Below are 22,724 nucleotides of genomic sequence, written 5' to 3'. Positions count from 1 at the left end.
CATATTGTCTTGTATCTACGAAGATGAAGGTTTTGAGACAAGAAGATACTCGAAATGGTAAAAGAGATCAAGCCCTTTCATCAATAAGCTTTGTGGACAAAGCTTTTTGAAGGGGAAGGAAATGTTATGAATATAATATATATATAATAATAAAATTAATGTAAACCATAATAATCATAATTAATGATTAATTAGTTAGTAATTAGTTAATGAAGAGGCATGTCTCTAAAGACATGGCCATTTGTGAAAAGGTGCCTTCCTAGGTATATATATAGGACCCTTAGTTGTAATCTTATCATCTTATCAATTCTTTTATATATATATTCAATATACGATTACTTGTCCTACTATGGATGTTTACGTCTTCCAAGCGTTTTGAAGATTACTCTGCTGCGTATACAAACTTTGTTCGTTACATTAGTATCAGAGCGTAACCGAACTTTGTTCGTTACAATATGTCTTTGATTTTGGTTTTTTATGTTGATGACTTATCCTTGACAGGAGCACAACCTCTGATCATCCAGTGTAAGAGGGAGCTTGCTTCCGAATTTGAGATGAAAGATCTTGGGTTGATGCACTATTTCTTGGGCTTAGAGGTATGGCAGAGACCTGGTGAGATTTTCCTTAGCCAAGGAAAATATGTTTTCAATCTCTTGGAGAGATTTGGGATGGTGGATTGCAAATCAATAGCCACATCAATGGAGTCAAACTTCAAGAAGTTATATGGTGAAGTTGCGGGAGCAGATCTAGCGGATCCTATTGATTGTGGCTCTGATGTTTCCGGTCAACACTAGACCAAATATATGTTTTGTCATTAATACCTTGAGCCAATTCTTGGTGGAACCTTTGCATGCTCACTGGGTGGCTGCAAAACATGCGTTGAGATATTTACATGGGCGATCAACTATGGATTGAGATATACCTCTGACAATGAGTTGAGATTGCATGGATATATAGACGCAAATTTGGTTGGGGGCGTTACTAACAAGAAGAGCACTTCAGGGTGCTGTTTTAGCTTGGCATTCGCCAAGATTTCCTGGATGAGCAGGAAGTAGAAATTTGTTGCTCTCAGTACAATGGAGGCAAAATGTATTGTAGCTAGTATGGCTAGCTGCCAGGCAGTGTGGTTGTGGAAGCTCTTGTTGAGCTGTTTGAGCAAGTGCTTGATACGACTATGATATATTGTGAAAATCAAAGTGAGGTCAGACTTTCAAAGAATCCAGTGTTCCATGATGGGTCAAAGCACATCGAGGTCATGTACTACTTCATCAGAGACATAGTACTAAGAAGAGCAATGAGGTTCCAACACATATCGACAAATGAGCAGGTTGTAGACATTCTCACCAAGTTGTTGCTGAAAGTGAAATTCATATTCTTTAATAAGCAACTTGGAGTGCAGGAGAATGTATCCTTCCCTGTGAGGGCACACTGTTGATTAAGAACACTCAACAGATGCTATCCCCCATCTTTATGACTCGCCATGGACTTGGTGAAAAAGGATGAGCAGCGAGGCTCTTGGGTGAGGGTGCCCCTTAAAGCCATGGACTTGGTTGAGTACATACCCTAGTATGCATCTTACCCGCAAGTCACCTTTGTGTCTTTATTGACCAAAGGGCCATGGACTTGGTTAAGCTTGCTGGGATTGCCACGCATCTGTCTAGTGGGTGAGGAGAGTTAGGTGTGTTATATATTTACCAAGGGAGGATGCACCTGCCATGGACTTGGTTGTGGTAAATTGATCTCCCCTTAGTATTGGATGCAAGTGTTCTACGACTTGATTAATAAGGATCAAGTTGGGTGAGGGTCCGTTAGTGGACATAGGGTATGTGATCTTTACTAAGGTCATTTATGACTGCCATGGACTTGGTTATGGTAAATCAATCTCCTCTGTTATCGTGTGGATAATTCTTCTTCCTCTATGGATCAAGTCCTCATTGTTCAGCTGCGATGTGATGAGATGAGATGCGATGAGCTTCTCTTATGTTGAGACATGTACCTCCAAGATGAGACTTATTGTGCAACCGAAATTTTCTCCCTAGCTGAGAGGGAGTATTGAAAATGGCAACCTCGGTCAAAATTTCCATTTGTAAATTAATAAAGTTAGCCCACATTTACAAGTTTGACAAGTCGGCCTAAGAAAGTTCATGTTGGCCCCACAAGTGAAAAGTCACCTCCTAAACACCATATAAATACAACTTGGTTGACTATCATTTGGAGCATCACGTCACATTTGAGTTCGATCTGAAAATTGCAGGAGACATCACGTGTGCGAAGGAGGAGAGAGATCTCTTTGACTGAAGTTGACTTTTTGTTTTGGATTGTTTTTGGGTTGTGTTGACCACCATTTAACTTGGGCTATTTGTTTTTGGCTTGACCGAAGTTTTACTTGTCTTGGAAGGCCAAATTGAAGGAGACCTCTATCAAAATTTTCTAGGCACATTTTCTGAGGTTGACTAGGGTTTGACCATAGGATTCACTGTGGAATTTGATCGAATTGCAGGAAGAATTTTTCTCTCCATTTTGACTGAGTTTGATTGAGGAAGGAAGGCTGAATTTATTGCTGGGTTGACCGAACGTTTCAGGGCATGTTGGATTATTGACTTTGATTGATTATTGCAGACCGTTGACTACTATTGACTATACCTCCACAGGCCGAAAATTGCAGAATGTTATCTTTGACTAGAGTTGACACTCTCTGTTTGGATTGGTTTTGACTTGGTTGATTTGGTAAAGCCAAAGTTTGACTGGCTATTGGATGTACAATTGAACGATATATCTCATGTTGAACATTGATTGCCTAATAAAAGAAGAAGATTAGATTAAGGGTTTCCCCTTGTGGGTTTTTTCCCTAGTCTTTGACCAAAATCTCTATGTCTCATTGTGCTTCGCTATCTTCCATTGTGCATTTGTTGTTTATTGTTCTATCTATAATTGCTTATCTGTTATCGAGGTGATTGAAATTGGAAGAAATTGTTTTAAGTGATTATAACAACATAGAACATTGTGAAAAATTAATATATCCTCCTTCTTTGCAACATTGTAGAGGTTGTTTTACCCATTCTAGAGAGAGAATGTGACCTTGTTGTTGCAACATTACTAATCCAAAGCAAGGCGTTGGGCTACTTGATGACCCTGCTGGGTACTTGACACTCTGAGGTACTTGCGGATGTTGAAATGTTGAGCATGAAGCTTGGTGATGTGCCCAGTGGAAATGCCCGTATGCTAGCCTTGACATTATTTCATTGGCATTACTTATTGAGAACCCTAGATGATGATGGTATCCTTGAGATGACAGGGAAGGGCTTGCACATCACTTATTAGCCCCAACACTTGAATAAGAGAGTGCCATTGTCACACCGCTTTCCCTTTAGAGGGTGATGTTGGTAGCCATTGGGATGGCGTCTTTGTATGGAGGCACTTTGGAGGCATGCCCATGACCTTAGAGTTATATCTTGGAGTATGGAGCATTTATTAACCCACTCGACATATACTTGTGGCATTTCGAGCCCATTTGGAGGATGACGTCATAATTGACAAAGTGTTCTCCCACACATGTGGGAATTTATGGCATCTTTTGTTATGTTTTTGAGCTATGAGATTGGCTTGTAACCTCTCTCTTGTAGAAAACTGAAGTAAACATGTAATTAGGGCTTTCTACTTGTATTATTGTAGAAGGGGGATGAGTCTCATATAAATAAAGACTCCCCTCATTTCATTTGTTCATCATCACACATTATATTCTTCTCCTCTCTAAGAGAATGTGAGCTAGTTTTTTTCACTACTATGGGCAACATGTAATCTTTTTGTGGTGCAACTTTCTTGTGGATTTGATTTTTGCATGGAAATTTTATTCTAAGATTGAATGAAGTATCTTTGTGGAGGATTTTGTAAGTTTTATGCTTTATCATTTATATTTTGCATGTTGAATTTATCCAGTAGGGTTTCTATTTGTGCCATGACTAAATGTTTAATTATTGTTGGAATCTTGCTACATTATTGTATGTAAAATTGTTCTCTTTAGGGCTTATAGGGAAACTCTAAGTGTACATTCCCTATATTTAATTTTTCCCCTCATAAGAATAATAGTTAGGGTTTTAAAAGTGGATGTCCTAGCCGTTTGCCCTTACTCCATAAAGGACTCCATTAAGCCTTAATAGGATAAGGCACTAATCATTGGTGTGCTGATCATCCATAATTTTACCAAATTTCATATTCTTTCTCTCGGTCCTAGATGTCTAGTGTTAGTTGCTAAGGTTTCTAGGGCAGATTTGTGCATGAAAGTGAGTTTTGTGTGAATGTTTGTGGCTCATTAATTTAGGAATTGCATTTAAAGATTGTGTAAAGGAAAAATCTAGCATAGTGCATGATTAATACCTCCTGTTTAGGGTTGACATCGCCTTCTTTTTGCTATTTATACATACCTAACAACCATAGAAATAGATTCCATAACCCAATCTTGGTCTCTATTGGATGATCATTGATCCTTTATTGTTGAACATCATTTGAAGACCTTTTCTTGGGATGCTATATGACATTGAACACCTCATCACTGCATATCATCCAAACCCTAACCTATAACAACCTTATTCTTGGTGTAGGCATATAATATTTGAACCCTAGTAGAGAACATCTAGGCCTTCTTAGGCCTCGCTAGTCCTCTATCCAATATTGTAGACCTTTTATTCATCACCTTGAGCCATAACATTAGAATATCCTTTTAAGTGATCTTAGGAAGCGTCCCTTGTGGTTGAATACCACTAAAGAGCAAGAGAACATTTGTAGTGGCAACCCTTTCTCTTGTTTCCGTAAGGTCTGGCCCTGCCTAATGAGGCTTTGCATTGGGCCTGCTAGATTTTGTGGCAACAGATCCTCCATCTTTAGCTTAGTAAAGGGTATGGTTTTTTGGCCTTCATTGAGAGACAATGCTTGTAGAGCCAATTTCAAGACATCTCGACCATAATCTATCTCATGGAGGTGATTGTTAGATTGACAGTTCTGTATGGCTTCGAGATATGGGGACCATGCTTGTTACGGATGGAATGGACTGAATTGCAGAGAGTACATAGCTTGCTTCTTACGCTCATCATTTGATGAATGCAGATGTTTCGACAACCCATCATTTAGGCAGAGTTTGACATCCACCGTTTTCACCTCAAGGTCGTTTTCCACTTGGTTTCTTTCCTTCATGGATTCCAATCTCTTAGATACTCTACTGCTGGGTGAGAGAGTTATCCTACCTTGCACTGTGCTCTTTGATGGCTCTTGCCTTAGATTCTTACCTTACCTAAGTCAAGCACGAGGTTGGTTCTCAAAGGCATCTTGGCTTCTTCAAACGATTACTATCTCCTAGATGGCCTTCCCACGTTCGGGTTCTTCCTTGATGTGCGATGCCATCTCGTATTAACTAGATAGGTATTTATGTTGATTTGGGGTAGCATCGGATGTGCTCTAGCCACAAAATTTGGTGGAGAGGTTGGGGCACATGAGATCTCCAATACCCAGAAAGGGTTTGGGCAGATTCTAAACAGATAAGGAGATATTAAAATAATTAATATTTTTAATGGAGTCCCTAAGTCTAAACTTAGGGAAAATAAAATATTAATGTGTATTAATATGAATCTGTGTTAGAATGGTCCAAAAGACATGGATCAAGCTAGATCTAATCTTAGCTGTTGATTAGGGACTTAATCTCGGCTGTTGAGATGTCAACAGGAAAAGTATAAGAGGAGGCTTGAGGGTCACTTGGAGAGTACACCAGAGTGATCAGTCATTCTATTCTCTAGAGTGGGGTTTGCTAAGAGAGATAAAATCAGTGATCGGAGAGCAGCTGAGGGGCATTGAGTACAGAGAGACAAAGAGGCAAGGATAGTGCTGGGAGAGCAGCAGAGCAGCCAAAGAGAGTGACGTAGGAGCAGCCAGTGCTCACGCAGGGCCACGTAGAGGCAGCTAAGTGTTGCGCAAAGCATCAGAGAGGCCAATGTAGCTGACGTAGAGGGTCAGAGAGGGCCTCCTGGGGCTGATGCAGGCCAAGATAGGCTGACGCAAGGCCAACGCTGGGCTAGGAGAGGTTGACACAGTCTAGATTGGGCAGTCGCTAGGGTTTTTGGGACAAATTGGTGCTGAGTAGCTGCCAGAAGGATTATCCGGTGTTTCAGCCAGTAGATTTGTCAGAAATTGAGAGGTGTTACTGCCAAGGAAATTCTCTGTTGGGTATGCCAGTTTCGGCACCCAGATTGTACTATGATATTGCTTAATAAGAAAACCCTCAGATAGCTGCACCGGTTTTCCCACATTGGGTTTTTCCAAGGACATTAGTCCAAAAATAATGGTGTCATATGGCACGTTTATTTCTGTTTCTTTTAGTTGCTGATCTGTAATATGTTGAGAATGCACTAGTGCTTATTTTCAGTATTTACGTTGTAAATAACTTGTTAAGGAAAATAACAAGTAGGTAGGAATAAATCAGATAAAGTGCATGGGGGGTTTCTAACTAAGTAAAATTAGAAACTTCAACAATTTAAACATGCTATCATAGAAGATATCTTTCGATTGTAAATTGAAGTCACCTTGATCTCACCCCTAACAAGCCTGGGCTCGAAGTTGTCTTTCTAGATAAAGCACTTTTGGAGTTGCATTATGGCATGATTGTTCATCCCCATATACACGTAGACATTGGATGCACTCACTCAAGATCCCTCTGGGATAGCTACGAGTTAGCTCCCATCAACGTTGGATACAGACAAGTCACTATATACGGTAATTTGATAGGATCTGCTAAATGTGGCACCTTTAGGAGACAAAGACGAAGATGCACCTCATTTTTCGATGTCCCTTATACTTTGAAATCAAACGATGCTATCACTACTCATACAGGGACTCGGGAGGCTCCCTCTCTACTTACTTCCAGTACTAGTTTCATAGATGCTTAATCCTCTTCATCAAGGATATTTTCAACTACAAATCTTAGCTCTGACATGAAATGCCCAAACTGGGATGACTAGACTGATTACCTCATGCTTCCATGTTGATTTGTCAGATTGGAGCAACAATCGACATGTAGAGTTCCAAAGTGCACCAAATAACAGGGTGGTGAGATGCCAGGGTACTCCTAAGCCTCCCCCTCGAGAAGATCATCCAATAATACTGAGGTCGCTTCAAAAGGTGTCGGTCCGTACTTCAGGCCACACATCCTTAGAGCAATAGAGAGATAAGCTTTGTACGAATCCAGAGTAGAACACACCCTTCCCATCAGACTACTTCTTGGATCTAGTGGGGCAACCAAAGATTCATTCAGAGTTTAATTCTTTCGACCTCAAATGTTAGGAATACCGGTTGTCCATACATCTCTCTTGGTTCATTTAGTTAGGCTCCTTGATTGTTCTAGAAGAATTCATTAGTGAGCAATGCCTAGTTCGCCCCCTTCACCCTCAGCGATTAGACTCAAGAGACCTTGACACCATCATCCGATCTCCCTCTGCCTCACACTCTCTCTTGTCAGGTTCTTGAGTTGTGTTGTGCACCTTTCCAGTCATGGACAAACTCACTAAGTGTTTTGTGTCACTGTACCTTTCACACAGTTTTATACATATGTGCTAATGTTATACTTATATAGCTTTATTTCTTTGTATTATTTCCAACATTTTCTAGGGGTTACTTTGGCACTCCCACAATGTATTCATACTAGCTGTACTCTTTAGTCCCATTGACCTACTTTTGTGATCATTTGTTTGAGATGAATAAAATTATATTATATTATCTTATCTTATTTTATCTAATTGATGTATATTTTATTATTTACCTTGTAACTTTGGTTTTTGTCAAGTGCATAAATACAGTTGATGAGTTACATTGAGTTTATTTATGGAATTATCATCTTAATATAAGGTCAAATAGAAACTTTGATGAAACATTCCTATGTTTACCAAGAAAATTTTCTAGCTGGGAGGTGTATTTTTACTATTAGCTGATGGGTACCATTCGTCTGTATAGCATGCATTCTTCTATCTTTATGAATTTATTTCTTCTATGGACAAATTGTCAAGGTCGGCTCCAATCAAATGTAGGCTCATAAAGTCCCCCAATAGATGTGTCTCTTCACCTTCAACGTTGTGTATAAATAGGAGAGGCCTTTTCGTCATTTGGACACACCGTCAACACATCTTTCTCTCTCTTCTTGTCATTGGTTTGTACAACAAACAGGAGCATCTCTCTTCTTCATGCGTTGACTTGGTTGATTGGAATTACATGCAGAAAATCATAGATCTATTTTGGGCCAATTATAGGGATGTTGGCCAGCGTTGACTGAGGGTCAAACCTTCTCCTTTGATTGCATTTTTCAGGTAGATAATCCGATCTCTTGAGACTGCATCTCCTAGCACAAAAATTGAGGAAATTGCAGCAGTTTGACCTGCGTTGACCGCAGGCCCTTTGACTGCAGCGTTGCTTGTGTTGACCGAGTTTGACCGAATATTTCAAGACTGTTTTGGGCTGATTCAGATTGTCTTTGGTGTGAAAATTCTATCACTGCAGCAACTGATTTACTTTACCTACTTATTTCACCATAAGTTATTCATGATATCACACCGTAGTACAGAAACAAACATATGCACAAGAATCAACACATTGACATAGTTATTTTGGACTATGTCCCCGGAAAAACCCAATGTGGGAAAACTGATGCAGCAAGGACTTTATTATTCAACAATTTTCTAGTGCAACAGGTTGTCAAACTGGCTTACCCACAGGTAGACAAATTTTCCAACACTTCTTCTGAACCCAACGTCAGCCCTACTGACCTCTGTGTGACCTGAAACCCTTTACGTCAGCCTGTTGAGACTCTGCGCAACCTCTCTGGCCTTCTGTGTCACTCCTGCAGCCTCTGCATGGATGACATAGGCCCTGCTACGTCTGTGTGGCTTCCTTTGGCCCTACGTCTGCCTTTTATGCCTCTTTGTTGATCTCCCGTCTCTCTGTTTCATACTTGCTGCCTCCTGACTGCTCTCTAGACCACTGGTTCAATTTCTCAACTAACCCCGCTCCAGAAATTGAACTGACTGGTCTCCCTCAGTGTGTTCTCCAAGTGACCCTCAAGCCTCCTCTTATACTTTTCTCGTTGACAAATCAACGGCCGATATTAAGTCCCTAATCAACAGCTAAGATTAGATCTGGCTTGATCCATGACTTTTGGACCATTCTAACACAGTTTTATATTAATACACATTAATATTTTATTTTCCCTAAGTTTAGACTTAGGGACTCCATTAAAAATATTAATTATTGTAATATCTCTCAAACTGTTTAGAATTTGCCCAAACCCTTTCTGGGTATTGGAGATCTCATGTGCTTTAGCCTCTCTACCAATTTAGCACATCCGATGCTACCCCAAATCAACATTCGGAGGCCAAGTTGACTGGGTTTGACCGAGCTCATTTGGAGGACTTTCTCTACTGGTTTGACCAATGTTGACTTTCTGGTTAAGGCATCCTGTTGACTGCTGTTTGACTAGACTGTTTTGACAGTGTTTGGGCAAGTAAATTTTGTATGATGTACTCTCTCTCTTCGCTGAACTTTTGAAGAATAATAAGAAGATTTGATCAAAGGGTTTTCCCCACATTGTGGTTTTTCCCTGGCATCCGCCAAATATTGTGTCCTCTTGTCTTGGCTTGTCTTCTATTTATTGTTTATGTTCTATCTACATTTACTATCAATGTTTATGTGATTGCCAATTTGGAAATTGATATTGGGCTAATAAGAAAAATTGAAGTAAACTGCTCTAAAGCATATAACATACCATTGTTATTTAAAATTAACATGGTATCGAAGCTAAGGTGAAGATAAAGCCCAAGCAAGAGTGAGAAAAGCAATCACTGAGACTTGTTGGACAAGGACAATATTTCATGGCCTCCTCATGTTACTTCAAATATGATGACAATCTCAATGATAACTCTGATTATAATGCATGGAAGATGTCTCTTGACTTGACTTTGGAAGAACATGATGCTATGGATTATGCGCAGGGAAAGATTGTTGAACCTCCTTCAAATTTTTCGGTTGCCGCTAAGACAAAATACAAGAAAGGTGAGGTCAAAGCTAAGAAGATCATCAAGGATTCTATTCACAACCATTTAGTTGCTTACATCTCCGATCTAGGCACATCTAAGGAGATGTATGACAAGTTGGTTAGCATGTTTAAACTTTAAAGCTAGCAATGCAAACCAAGTCCTCTTTCTCAAGAATAAGTTGAAGGACACAAAGAAGGGAAGAGGAGAAGATATCAAATCCTACTTCATGAGGATTACCGAAATAAAAAATGATCTTCTATCTATTGGAGAAGTTATAGCTGACAGGGAGCTCACTCTCATTGCCCTTGGAGGTCTCCCTCGTGAATGGGATGTGTTCAATACTACTATCCTCAACAATGATCGGATTCCAGGTTTTGATGAATTGTTGACTAGGTGTACTCAAGAAGAGACAAGGATGATGGAGAGAGACATGCCTTCAAATAGGAATGATCCTACTGCATTCTCCGCTCATGCTAAAAAGAACAATGTTGGTTCAAAGAAACAAGGACAAGGAAGACAGGGATTCAAAGATGGAAGAAAGGGAAGATGCTTCATTTGTAATAGGTTTGGCCACTATGCTAGGGAGTGTCCTAATAAAAGGGATACACCTCGGGATGATGATAACAACAACAACCACAACAATTTCAGGGGCAACAACAATCAAAGGAATGGCAGGTTCAACAACAAAGGAAAAAGGAATGCTCCCGCTACTCAATATGGAAATGGTCGACCTCCCAAAAGATCAAGAAAATCTAGGTATGATGAATCTAATGTTGTAGATAACAAGCAAAATGAATTTATCTTATATTTGCCCTCTCTACTACCTCTCCGCCGGATACCTTGGGTAATTGGTTGATTGATAGTGGTGCCTCAAGGCACTTCACTGGCTATAAAGAAGCTCTTTCAAATTTGATAGAAAAGGATACAAATTTGGAAATCATTCTTGGAGACAATGCCACTTATCCCCTTAAAGAGACTGGGAATGTTACTCTTCAATTGAATCAAGGTAACATCATTTATCTACAAGATGTACCATATATACCCGATCTAAAGAAGAACCTGGTATCTATCTCGACGATGGAGGACGAAGGATTCAAGGTGTCATTCATTGATGGAAAGGTACGTGTTTGGAATTTTTTTATCAAAGCAGCATTCACTCTTGGATTCAGAGTTGACAACCTATATCAAGTTGGAGGAAGTCCACTAGGAGCTATGTCTTGCGACACATCTCTTCAATCCGAATTATGGCACTGAAGGTTTGCTCATCTTCATTATAAGGCTCTACCCGATGCAAGGAAGATGGTGACAGGTATGCCCAAATTTAAAGTAGAACATTAAGGTGTTTGTCAGGGTTGTGTCAAAGGAAAACATATAAGGGGACTGTTCCCCTCAAGTGATAACAATACTACCGACATTTTGCAATTGGTTCATTCTAATCTATCTGGTATGTTGCCCGTGACATCTTTGGGAGGATATTTGTATTATTCTATCTTTGTGGATGACTTCTCTCGCAAAACTTGGATTTATTTCTTGAAGAAGAAGGATGAAACGTTCTAATCGTTCCACTCTTCCAAAGCCTTGGTTGAAAATCAAACATGGAAGAAGATCAAAATATTAAGGATCAATACTGGAACCGAATATGAATCAAATGAGTTCAATGACTATTGTAGAGGAGCTGGCCTTAAGAGGAGACTACTACCGCATATACTCCCGAGTAAAATGGAGTTGCTAAAAGAAAGAATCGTTCCATTATAGAAGCCACCTGTGCCATGTTTCATGATCAAAGGCCTCCCGAAGTTCCTATGGGGAGAAATTGCCAACACTGCCGTGTATGTTCAAAATAGATGCCCTCATCAAGCATTCGACTCCAAAACTCCCAAGAAGTTTTCACCGGTAAGAAACTTGATGTTTATCATTTTAGAATTTTTGGTAGTCCTATATATTTTCATGTGCCGAAAGAAAAGAGAAGCAAATTAGATGCAGCTGGGAAGAAAGGAACATTTGTGGGCTACTATGAAACTTCAAAGGCATATAGAATCTATGTGCCTGGTAAAAAAGAAGTGAAAATGAGTCATGATGTCACCTTCGATGAAGATGCTGCCTTTGGGAAGATTAGGGACCTTCCTATTCCAAGGAAGGACAAAGAAGAAGGTACAGGAAAGCAGGGAGAACCGTAGGATGAGTCAATGCTTGATGTTGAAGGACCAATGGATCCCATTGATCCACCTCCCCATGAGCCCTCCTCCTCAAAAAGGAGACCCTCATGGCTTAGGGACACTCTTGAAGATGCCGAGAGACATATTGCACCAAGGGGGACATTTCGTGAAAGCAAGATGACGAATAGGTACTAAGGGTACTTAGCTTCCATGAGCACTATTGTTCAAACTGAGCCTTGCACATTCAAAAAAGCTGTGAATCACCAAGTTTGGAAGGATGCTATGAATGTAGAGTATGAGTCGATTATGAAAAATGATGTCTGGGATGTGGTTCCTAGACCCAAGGACAAATCTGTTGTCACCTCGAAATGGCTCTACAAGATCAAACATGGAGCTGATGTAAGTGCTGAAAAGTTCGAGGCCAGGTTTGTTGCTCGAGGCTTCTCTCAAAAGGAAGGTGTGGACTATGATGAGATATTTTCACCTGTTGCCTGATATACCAACATTCGTTCGATCATTGCCCTTGCTGCCTCTCAAGGATGGAATTTACATCAAATGGATGTCAAGACCGCCTTCTTGCATGGCTCACTTAAAGAGGAAGTCTATGTTGAACAACTCGAGGGGTTCAAAGTTCAAGATCGGGAGACACATGTCTAGAGGTTGAAAAAAGCTCTCTATGGGTTGGAGCAGGCTCCCCGGGCTTGGTATGAGAGGGTCGATAACTATCTAATGAAGTTGGGTTTTATAAGAAGTGAAGCTGATCCGAACCTTTACTTCAAGGTTGAAAATGATAGACCTGTCATCTTGGTACTTTATGTGGACGATCTCTTTCTGACAGGTGCAGACCCTTGTTGAAGACTCTAGGGCATAATAATTAATGAGATTCTTCTTACATGATAACTATTTGTGAGGCAATTTTATTAGTGTGTGTATTTCTTACTTCATCAAATAGCTATCAGAACAAAGAGACAAGAACACAAGCAATCGACATTCTGCCAGGGCCAAAACCTCTCCCTCTTGGAGAGGAAAACCCACACAAAATTCTTCTTATAGAGATTCCTATTGACGAAAAACCAAGACCACGACCCTTGACTTACTAAGCCACTCCAAGACCAAGACACCAATCCTCTGCTTTGTCATTGTCGAGCTCATCACTGCTGCTAGACTGTTGTTCATTCAACGAGATCTTCATAATGTCAACTAGATCATTGTTGCTGCTCCATTACCGAGATCTTCTCCTTATCTTCTTTAGAATCATCATAATTGTCACTATGCAGAGATTGTAACTGCATCTACAAGTATGTCGAGATTGTGAATATATGACTGAGATCTTAGACTTCATAATTATGTTTTGCTTGTCTATCTTCGAGACCATCATTGTTATTTCGTGACTGTGTACCAAGGCAGAGATTTATAACATCATTCAATTTATTACTGCATTCAGAAATTTCAAGACTATGTTACACAACTATCCAGAGGTGGTGACTGAGATGTCACGTGATCATACATCGAGAGTATATTGCAGTGATCCTGAGATTGTTATCATTACGAAGGAGACAGAGCATCGAGACAGGAATGCCGAGACAGTGTTTGCGTGGAGACAACATAAGGCTGCCGAGATAGAGTGCGTTCCTCCTTCAATGAGACAAAGTACCGAGATCGAATTGTGTGATACTATTATACCCATCGAAGATTGTAGAATCCTTCTTCTCATCATATCACTGTAACCTTGTCTTCTTCATGCGAAATTTCTTTATCTATTGTGCCATCGAAGCTTAAGAAAATGTATCTGAATGTTTTTCTTACTTTGACTTTGAGTTCACATGCCTATATATAGTGGTTTGACCCACCTATTTAAGCCGACATGTCATGATGAATCGTTGTGACTTACTCTCTGAGTCGACTTGTCATCTATAGGCCAACTTCGCTGACTTTCACATCATTTTAGTAGGCAAACTTCTTTGGAGGATGGAGCTTGTCTTGGAGGGCTAATTGACACTAGGTTGACCCATGTACATTACATAAATGCTCAAGAAGAGCTCTTTAACATGATTTTGACTCTTTGACTTTCCTAGACCTATGGAATGAGCAAGAAACTCATTCGTATATATATAAAATAATATTTCTTTTTCTCGACAAGTAGAAAGATCAAAATTACATTAACAAATATCGAACCTAGTTACACTTTTCTTCAACAACCCTCTCATTCATCAATCCAAGAGGGAGTTGGCTTTCGAATTCGAGATGAAGGACGTACGATTGATGCACTACTTCCTATGCTTGGAGGTCTGGCAAAAGGCAGGTGAGATTTTCCTTTCACAAGGAAAATACATTGTGAAGCTACTTGAAAGATTTGGGATGATGGATTGTAAGTTCGTGACTACTCCAATGGAACTCAACTTCAAGAAGTTATGCAGAAGTTATGCTGGACCCGATTTGGGAATTCCTTCTGAGTATCATCAACTCATGGGGGCCGTAATGTTTTTAGTGAACTCCCGTTCGGACATATGCTTTACAGTGAATACATTGAGTCAATTTATGGTCGAGCCTCATCACATACATTGGATTGCTGCCAAGAATCTCTTGAGATATCTCCGGGGCACAATCACCTATGGACTAAGATACATTGTCGGGAATTTGAGGCTCCATGGTTATTCTGATGCTCACTGGGCTGGCAGTGTGGTGGATTGTAAGAGCACATCGAGATGTTGCTTCTCACTAGGTTCTGCTTCGATATCCTGGATGAGCAGGAAGCAGAAATCGGTTGCTTTGAGCACCGCTGAGGCCGAATATATTGCTGCTAGTATGGCCTCTTGTGAAGCTGTTTGGTTGAGGAAGCTCTTTAGTGAGTTGTTTGGGCATGTGCTAGATACCACCGTGATCTATTGTGACAACCAAAGTGGGATTCGTCTTTCTGAGAATCCCGTGTTTCATGACCGCTCCAAGCATATTGATATCAGGTACCACTTTATCCGAGATATGGTACAACGGGGAGCAATAAGGCTCCATCACATTGGGATTGATGAACAGGTCGCAGATATTCTTACAAAGCCCCTGGGGAAGGTCAAATTCTTAACCTTCCGTGAATGACTTGGAGTCATGGAAAGACCCTCTTATGAGGGTCCCATTTGAGTTGGATATTGAGCTCTGGGAGCTCCGAGGGGCTTGGGTTACTTCTTGGAGCTATGAACGACCATAGGGTGAGTGGTTCACCTTCCCCTAGTGGTGTGCTATGTACAGGGTGAGTGGTTCACCTTCCCCTGTGATACCCCATGATGGTTGATATATGCATAGGATGAGTGGTTCACCTTCTCCTATGGCATATGAATAGGATGAGTGGTTCACCTTCTCCTGCCGATACATCCTACCCATGCAGTCTGGGATTCATGGGAAGTACCTCTCATTTGGCCAATGAGTTGGGAAATGAGGATAAGGACGATAGTACTACTGATGGATGCATCATGTACTACTGTACTCCCTATGCTAGGATGTTTGATATTGATCTGGGATCAATGGAGACTGACATCAGGTCAGTGGAGAGTGACTCACTCTTGATCATTTCATTATTTCTTCATGGTTTAGCAGAGTAGGGATGACAGAGATGGTACAGATTGACAGATGGTTTGGTAGGTGGATTTCTCCCTAGTTGAGAGGGAGTGTTAAAATTGGCAACTAGGGCCAAACTCCACCTTGGACAACTCATATGATGGAGATGATATTTTTATTGGATTCCGCTTTCCAGGAGGTGCAAGATTGATCTAAAGATCGTCTCATTTTGACCAATGTTTTTAAAACCGGAACCGGTGACCGGACTGGTCCACCTAATGAACCGGTTTACTGACCGGAACCGGTCTAACCGGCACTGGTTTGGTCTAAACGAACCGGTTTAAAAAAAATACATTAAATAATTAATTTTTAATGAAACAAAACTATTTTTAAGATGTAAAACCATGATTCCAAGCCAATAGAGACAAAATATGCAAAGTTTGCTCATTTATATACCATGTAAAGGTGAATACATCAAAATGGCACCGAGTGCAATACATATCATCAACAAAATAGCAAAATACATAACAAATGAGGCTCTAAATGGCCTATAAAGTCCAAAAACATTGCTGCAAGCTATGAGGCCATTGGCCTACTACAAGTCTATAGTATACACATGATCAATCATCAAGTTCATTACCACTACTAGTAGTAGACACAAGATCATCATCAGGAGCTACATAGACATCATCTGGTTCAGAGTCTGAGGATGCCTCAGCCTGATCTGCAACCTCAGTATCAATGCCACCAATGACAATAGAAGTGGACCTAATGGAAGCACGAGTTTGTCGACCTGCATGACTAGTGCCTTCCATTGGTTCCTTGCCTTTCCTTGATGCCGCTATTGATCCTGGTTCTGATGCCACCACATAATCTGCTTCATCCCCCGCCAAAGCCATGTCGATATCAAAATCAGCCTCAAACACAGGTTCTTCAGTCTCCTCCACCCATTCTGATGTTGGATCAATATCATCCAACACAATGGGATCTAGATCAGGAGTTTTTCTTATCATTTGGAGCTCTAATTGCATTTATTGTTTACCCCCAAACCATGAAATCCTGAAAACCATTAAGTCTGCTGAATTTTGAGTGAAATCTAAAATTCTAGTTTCTCCATATGAAATTCAATGAGGTCGAAACCACTCTCAAACATCCTGAGTCATTTCATGGTAATGTTAAAAATTTAAGTAAAAGGATGAAAATGAAAATTAAAGGAAATGTCACTTTTACTTTAAGAATTTAACATTACCATTAATTGCCAACATTGTTAGGGTTGAAACACCCTTAGTCCCCCCCCAAAACCCCTCAAACACAGTCAAAAACATGTTTTTTTAACTTTATGGTGGTTGTGCCTAAAACCGGCCGGTTTTGTCCTAAACCGACCGGTTTTGTCCTAAACCGGCCGGTTTTCACCGGTTAGGGCCAAAAATCGGGCAAATGAAGGGTCTGACCGGGTTTTTAGGCCGGTTCGGACCGGCCAGCTAGCTAACCGGCCGGTTTGACCGGTTACCGGTTTTTCTGAGCGGTTTTTAAAACTATGATTTTGACAAAGCAGAAATGGAACTATAAATTTATTTCTTCTATGGACAAATTGTCAAGGTTGGCTCCAATCAAATGTAAGCTCATAAAGCCCAACGAATGTGTCTCTCCACCCTTAACGTTGTGTATAAATAGGAGAGGCCTTTTTGTCATTTGGACACACTGTCAACACATCTTTCTCTCTCTTCTTCTCATTGGTTCTCGAGATCTGGGTATGTCTAAAGTTCTGTGTTGCAATGAAGGTTTGAATATGGAATTCCATATCTGTATGCATGTTTTATAGCCTACGAGGCAGGTACACTAGTGGGGTGTGATACTTGTAAGTCGGGTATATGCTAGTTTGTTTCCCGAAAAGCACGTATACACGCGGGCTTTCTTTGAGGAAAGCGCATACAAAAAGTAGGGTTTTGATGAAAAAATACCTGATCAGTCTTGATATGTTTCAGATGTCTGTGAATGAAGTCTTCTTGATGATTTTGGATTAAACAATGATGTTTTGACTATGAAATAACTGATTTAAGTATGTTGAAGATACTTGTTGTTTGTGATTGAAGTTCAGTGAAGGTTCTGTGGTTTTTTTGGAATGATGCAGTAGATCTGAGTATGCGTGAGTATTTGTTTTAGAGTGACAGTGGTTCATTTTTCAGAATTCAGTGGTTTAATATCTGTACACAGGTATGCTTCATGGAAAGCACATACACAAGCGGGTTTTCCACTATAAAGTAGCATACATATTTTGACATATGATTGATCAAGGTTTACAATAACAAAATCTAGTTTCTGTGATGTTCAGTATGCTGATTGGTATTCTGGTTATAGTGTTTTGACTATTTTGGTTATTTAAGTTGATTGATTTGAGTTTCAGTTGATTTGGTTGATTCAGTGATTGGGTTTGAGTGATTGGTTGGTTTAGTGATTGGTTTGTTCAATGGTTGAGTTACAGTGATAAGTTTCAGTTTTGATGATTGGTTTTGGGCTTAAATGTTGGTAGTGGGTCCAGTCTAAAAATTTGATGAAACGTGGCCTACAAGTTGTGATGTGTAGTAGCAAGTGGATCCAATATGAAAATTTATGAAACGTGGTCCCCGAAGGTGTTGAAGGTTGGAGCCTTCAATGAGGGAGTTGAAGATTCCTTCCAGTGGTAGCTGGTAAATCAGATCAGGGGGTTGGAGCTCCCTTCTGGTGGGTGTCGGTAAACAAGATTAGGAGGATGGTGCTCCCTTCCAGTGGGTGCTAGAGAATGAGCGAAGGTTGTAGCCTTCTGCAGGTGGGTGCCTGTGTGCTTGTATGAGTCTGTGCCAGTACAAGATTGTAAGAATTTTTTCTTTATATGAAAATAACATAGAGATGACAACAACAATGGTTTTTTCCCACATTGGGTTTCCACCTTAAATCCTAGTGTTCATGTGTGTTGATTATGTGTGATCGTTTATTTCGTTATTACTACACATGGTTACTGTTTATAGAATGTTGAATGAAGTACTAATGCACTGGCTTAAGATAAACATAAGATGAATTAACTGAAAAGTAAGTTTACTGGATATATGCTAGTTGTCTTAATAACAATCACATACACATGCGGTTTACCTTCAGTAACGTCGCATACATAAATCAAGATATGAAATTGAAACTTTTAATTGTGTGAAAATACTGATGCACCCCCCTCCCCCCTCATTATTTTTCCTAACAAGGTTTTTGGATGTTTAGGGTTTTCCATTATTTCTCAATAATAAATAGGCCTTTGAGCCTCATTGCAACACAGTTCAGAGGCATGTAGCCACCACATCTCTTCTTAGAGATAAGCTACCATCACCCGAGCTAGTTTATTTTTATTTATGTACGTAAGCATGTTTCAGTTCTTTGATATTAATGAAATGAAGTTTTATTTCTACTGTATCTCTGTGTATATGGGAATTTCTGTATTTTATTCCATTCTTGCATATGCTTGGATCAGTAGTATAGCTTCCTAATTGTATTAACCATTCTACACCTGACATTATATCCATTTCCTTGAGTGGTAGGGCATACAATTCTATTTGTAGCTCTAGTTTTGTATCTAGATTGAAACTTTAAGACATTCTCCTACCTCTTCAAACTTTTGCCGAGTACTGACAGTCATGCTCAGGTCCTTGATTGGGCATATACAAATATCAAGTTGTTTAGTAGTATCAATGTTTATACAATTATGAGTACTTCCAGAATCTACAAGTATATTGACATTTCTGCCTCTTATGAGCCCTCTAAGCTTTAGGGTTTTAGGGCGTAATCTCCTCGTCATGTTTGTTGATGGTGTAGTAAGCTTAATGTTATTTCTTCTTGGAGACTGATTTCTCTTCTTTCGAAGATGTTGTGGAACATATTTTGTGGTTGTGTGTTGTTCTTGATCTTTTGAAGAATTGTTATTTTCATCATGGTTTTTCCAGTCACATGAAATTGCAGCTAATGACGGTTCCTTAGAATCTAAATATTTTTTGTGTGTGACAATGATTTCTTCATTAGGTTCTTGTACTTAAAATTTCCTTCCATTTACTATTTTATAGTAGTGTAAGGATGTTTCTTCACATTTATGTCCTAGCATCCAGTTTTCTCCACACTTACGACAATTATTTTTTTTTTATCCTTTTTTCTGACTCATTACTAGAAGGGCCTGATTCCTTCTCAACTTCATCAGTATACAATTTCTTGTTAAGGAATTTGTGTCCTGATATCCATTTGTCTCCACAATACCTACATTTGTTTGCATCTTTTTTACCTGAGTATTGATATTGGTCTTCGTCTTCCTTGAATGATGACATTTTGAACTTATGTTTTTGTTCAATAAGCCTTGCCACATGTCTAGATTCTTCAATAGTTTTATATTTGTACAATTTCAATTCTGCATAGATATTCTCCTTAAGTCCACATTTTTACATTTTGAGTAGTTGTTCATCAGTAAATCCTCTTTGTCTCATACCTAATACTTTCCATTCGTGGGTGTATTCACTTACATACCCTTTTTCCTTAAGATGAACAAATATTTCACAGACATCATCTTCTTCTGCATCATAAAACTACCTTAGAAAATCATCCACAAAGTTCTTCCAAAGAAAGGAACAAGAGTCACATTTTCCAGACCACCATAGGAACCAATCATATGCCTTTTCTTCCAAATCATTAGATGTGGTCATTATTTTTTCTCATTTGCCTATTTGCGGGTTTGATTAAAAAATGGCTTCCATTTTATTAAACCAGACAATGGTGCCTTTATGGTATTTTCCATCGTATTTTGGAAGCTCCTCTTTAATCCGTTGATAGCCTCTTTATAGAAATTTAGTGTAATACTCGCTACCTGAAAAGTATATCTCAAACGGATCAGTAGGTTCACGCACAATCCTACCTTGCATGCTGGATTATGGTCTTTGAATAGTTTGGACTGTTAGCAAGTCCACTTTCTCCATTAATAGATTAACTCATTCGTTATTTTCATCAAGACATTTGGTGGTTTCCTCAAACTTGTCGTCCCTTTGTAATATCTTTTCCATCATTAATGTTAACTTCTTTTGGTCGGCATTAAATTTTTTCTGCACCTTTTCTAAATTACCTAGTCGATACCACATTTTATTGATGTCATCTTTGGAACGACTAACATTAGCTTGTAATTATTCATTATTCATCGTTTTTTCTTTTTTCTTGTCGAAACCCACCCTTCTTCCTTTTCTTCTGTCTTTTTTTTAATAATATTATAATAATAATACTAATAACTTTTTTTTGTTAATTAATTAAATAATTATAACTTTATAATATAATTATAATTAATAATTATATAACAATTATAACAATTATATAATTATAATTATTATATAATTTATATAATTATACTATTTTATAAATTGATAATCAATTAATCAGTCAATATGTATTAATCAACTAATATATATGTTAATCGATACAAGGGATGTGGCTTTGGAAAATGCGATGGTTGACCACGATATTAAGGTTGTAGGAGAGTCGGACAACCAACGGCAAGGCGGTTGGTCACCAGGAAGATATCAATGGATTTTTAGGGTAGTCGCGATACAACGGGGAACAAAGGTGAAGTCTTGGCGCAGGTAGGAACAATACAGGGTAGTGGAACAAGGGAGCATGCATAGGTAAGGTTACTGATCGATGGTTGGTCGAGATGATCGACAATGTGTCAAGTAAGTCATAACGAGGATACAAGAGTGAAACACATTGGTCGAAAGGATGTAATGAAACATAGAGGACGCTGGAGCAGAGTCAAGGTGGAGAAAATGACGATTTGTCGGTGGGTGTGGTGGATCGAGAGAGACAAGAATTTTAGCACTGATGAGATCAATCAGTAGTGGCAAAGTAGAAGAGCGAGCAGTGTGAAATCGATGAAGCAGTGGGGTGATGAGATGAGGTCGAATAGAAGTGGAGTGGGGTGATGGTAGGCAGAGAATCAGTGGCTCTGATACCACCGTTGAAGACATAACGTCTGTATGCAAAAGTAATTGTGTGTAGATTTTGTAAGTAAGACTAATTTTGTAATTGTATTATTGAATAAAATCTGAATGGTGATTACAATCCTTCATGGTGGTGTGCTTATATAGGCGACCATCCTATCATCATCCCTTTGCCATACCCTGATGGGAATCTCTACCTCCCATCACCCCTCGAACAACATGCAACGTAGACTCTTTGCTACACATGAGACTAGGGACCGGCTTGTGGGAAAACATTTCCAGGATGATGATTACGGACATATCGGTACAACAAACAGGAGCATTTCTCTTCTTCATGCGTTGACTTGAATTACAGGCAGAAAATCGCAGATCTGTTTTGGGCCAATTGCAGGGACGTTGACTAGAGTTGACCGAGGGTCAAACCTTTTCCTTTGACTGCTTTTTTCAGGCAGATAATCCGATCTCTTGAGGCTGCATCCCCTAGCATAGAAATTGAGGAAATTGCAGCACTTTGACCTGCATTGACTGCAGGCCCTTTGACCACAGCGTTGACCAATATTTCAAGACTGTTTTGGGTTGGTTCAGACTGTCTTTGGAGGCCAAGTTGACTGGGTTTGACCGAGCTCATTTGGAAGACTTTTCCTTCTGGTTTGACCAGCGTTGACTTTCTGGTTAGGGCATCTTGTTGACTGCTGTTTGACTGGACTGTTTTGACAGTGTTTGGGCAAGTAAATTTTGCATGATGTACTCTCTCTCTCTCTGCTGAACTTTTGAAGAATAATAAGAAGATTTGATCAAAGGTTTTTTCCCACATTGGGGTTTTTCCCTGGCATCTGCCAAATATTGTGTCCTCTTGTCTTGGCTTGTCTTCTGCTTATTGTTTATGTTCTATCTGCATTTACTATCAATGTTTATGTGATTGCCAATCTGGAAATTGATATTGGGCTAATAATTTTTTTTTGAAGTAAACTGCTCTA

General features: G+C 39.5%; 1 pseudogene across 1 annotated transcript in view; it reads left to right on the top strand.

Annotated features, from left to right (window-relative positions):
* The window catches only part of LOC149197299 (uncharacterized), a 289,735-nt pseudogene that overhangs the window by 200,798 nt on the left and 66,213 nt on the right, over positions 1-22,724 (top strand). The window lies entirely within an intron of this gene.

The sequence above is a fragment of the Pinus tabuliformis genome, chromosome 2_2 (assembly GCF_031772625.1).
Source record: "Pinus tabuliformis cultivar Carrire ecotype Pingquan chromosome 2_2, CPIR1, whole genome shotgun sequence".
Taxonomy (NCBI): domain Eukaryota; kingdom Viridiplantae; phylum Streptophyta; class Pinopsida; order Pinales; family Pinaceae; genus Pinus; species Pinus tabuliformis.
This window is presented reverse-complemented; position numbering and strand designations above follow the sequence as displayed.